Raw genomic sequence first — 2,897 nt, 5'->3', positions numbered from 1 at the left:
AGCTTATAGAGGGACAGCAGCCGCTCCGTGTGGGCGGGACTAGAGACTGCATGCGTCATCGCAAAGCCACACCCTCGAGTGTTTTTTTCACGCACACACAAAAACACCCCAATGAAAGAAACTCACCCCACAAACACAAGCCTTCAGTACACCTTACTCACATACCCACGATGTTCTTGCTGATTTACATTTTCCCCCCATTAAAATAGTTTTAGAAAGACATATTTAGCATATTTTGTGTATAACCCAAACATGGTGTGTATTTCCTTTCATGAAAATATGTGTCTAATATCACATCTGTTCTTCACCAGTTACAGAATGCATTTACTTTTTAATGTAGAAATAGCAAGTATATGACTTCTGTTGAGGATAAATAATGCTCAGAAGTTGTTTTACACCACCATTTACAACCCTGTTACAACCATTTACAACCCTGTTACAACCATTTACAACCCTGTTACTTTGCCACAGAATAAAACACTTTCGTTTTCTGTAACTGAAAGTTCTGCTTCTATTGACTGGATAGTGTTGCTGTCCTTTCTGTGTCCTCTCGGCATAGCGGACGGTTAGCTAGCTGAAGAGATTGCAGTCGGTCCGATATCCACTTGCTTCTCTTGGTTTGGCTTTCTTGCACCGTGTGCAGAGATTTGGAGTTTCCCTGCTCCCCATTTAGTTCTAGTCTAAGGTAGTTCAGTTTTGTTTTTAAGGGAGTGGAAGCTGGAGAGAAGAGACAGTAAAAGCCGGTCGGCTAGTGTTAGCTTTGAGCCTAGCACAGATACCCACTTGCTTCTCTGGGTTTTGGCTTGTGAGATAGTAAAAGATAGTAAAAGCCGGTCGGCTAGGGTTAGCTTTTAGCCTAGCACAGATACCCATTTGCACTGGCTTTAGTTTTTGAGTTTTTGGAGCGGACACTGGCACAGGCAAAGCCACAGTCATGTGGCCTGGTTCGTGTAGCAAGCCGTATTTCCGGAACTAGCACAGTATTACAGTATTAAAAACGCCATTCTCCACTAGCGAAAGCCCTTATAGCTCCAAAACAAATGTCTGTGGCATTCAAGCCTAATGGAAACTATTCACAACACCACTACACCTCCTCCACCAGCCTGAACTGTTGACACAAGGTAGGCCAGGTCCATTGATTCATTGCTGTTGATACCATGTTAAGATTCATCAGACCAGGCTATTTTTTTATTACATTTACATTTACATTTACATTTAAGGCATTTAGCAGACGCTCTTATCCAGAGCGACTTACAAAAGTGCTTTGCTATTTAACCTCAGCTAGTTTAAATAGAATAATAATTCAAAGATACCTCTAAGTTTAGACATTACTAAACACAAGGTGACCACTCTGCTATTCACCCAAGTATTCTCTGAAGAGGTGGATCTTCAGTCTGCGTTTGAAGACAGCGAGCGACTCGGATATTCGGACACCCAGGGGAAGCTCGTTCCACCACTTTGGTGCAGGACAGAAAAAAATCTGGACGCTTGTCTTCCGTGGATTCTGAGGGATGGCGTGTCGAGCCGAGCCGTACTTGAAGCTGGAAGGGCTCTTGGTGCGGATCGGCTTTTGACCATTGCCATCAAGTACGGAGGGGCTGGTCTGTTCTTGGCTTTGTAGGCCAGAGTCAGGGTTTTGAATCTGATGCGGGAAGCAGCTACAGGAAGTAATATCCCAGTAGATTAGCATGGAGTGTTAAAACACACCAACATCTGGCACCAACAATCATGTCATATTCAAAATAATTTTTCCTCATTCAGATGGTTGATGTGACCATTACCCGAAGCTGCTGACCCATATCTGTATGATTTTATGCACTGAACTGCAGCCATACAATTGGCTAATTAGATAATTGCATGAATGCGTAGGTGTACAAGTGTATGTTATAAGTGTATAGTGCTCAGGAAGTTGTATATGTCTAAAATACAACAGTATATATATATATATATATATATATATATATATATATATATATATATATATAGGTATGCTGTTGTATTATAGCCTGCCAGGAGAAAGCAATTGTGTTGACTTGTTTCTGGGGTTCGTGACCAAAAGATATGATAACGTTTCCAGTATTAATCATTAACCACGTTTTAACGGACGAGCAGTTGCTTTTGGGGAACTGGTGTCACATGCTACTGCACAGGGATGTACATCTCTGACCTTACAATGAATCGATTAGACTACAGCTTCTCTATTCTGTCAATATCTCCCACTCCAGGACTATTTATACACTTCTTTGTAATACTGTATATGTGATGATGCTATCACTTGGACAGTGCTACACTGCTGTTACAGTTACATGCATATACTCTGCACATGTAATCTACTCAGGGAGGCCATACTGTCCCCTTCTTATTTACTGTTAGAAGTTGTTTACTGTTATGTACAGATCATATTGTGGTCTTGTTTAAATGCACTGTATTTAGTCTCTGTTGTTGTACTGAAGTTGGCTCACTGTCTACACTCAAAGAAAGGTTCTTTAGTACAGGTTCTGAATAGAACTAAAACAACTAATATCAAATCAAAATCAAATCAAATTTTATTTGTCACATACATAGTCATACACAGTATAACTTGCAGTGAAATGCTTTTATGACAGTCTGCCCACATCAAGCTATACAATAAAAATCTACATTTAAACTTAACTAAACCTTAACTTAATGAAGTAAAGTGCAAAAGTGCAAAAGAAAAATAAAATAAAAATGAAGAAAATAAAAATAGAATAAGTTACATTTAAGTTAAAGAATAAAATATAAAAATATGAAAATATAGAAATATAAGCAAAAAAAAATACAGAATACAAATATACAAATATATATACAGAGATGAAATAGTGCGTGTCTGTGTGTATATATATATATATATATATATATATATATATATATATATA

This window comes from Salminus brasiliensis, chromosome 22, assembly GCF_030463535.1.
Source record: "Salminus brasiliensis chromosome 22, fSalBra1.hap2, whole genome shotgun sequence".
Taxonomy (NCBI): domain Eukaryota; kingdom Metazoa; phylum Chordata; class Actinopteri; order Characiformes; family Bryconidae; genus Salminus; species Salminus brasiliensis.
Note: the sequence above shows the minus strand (reverse complement) of the source record.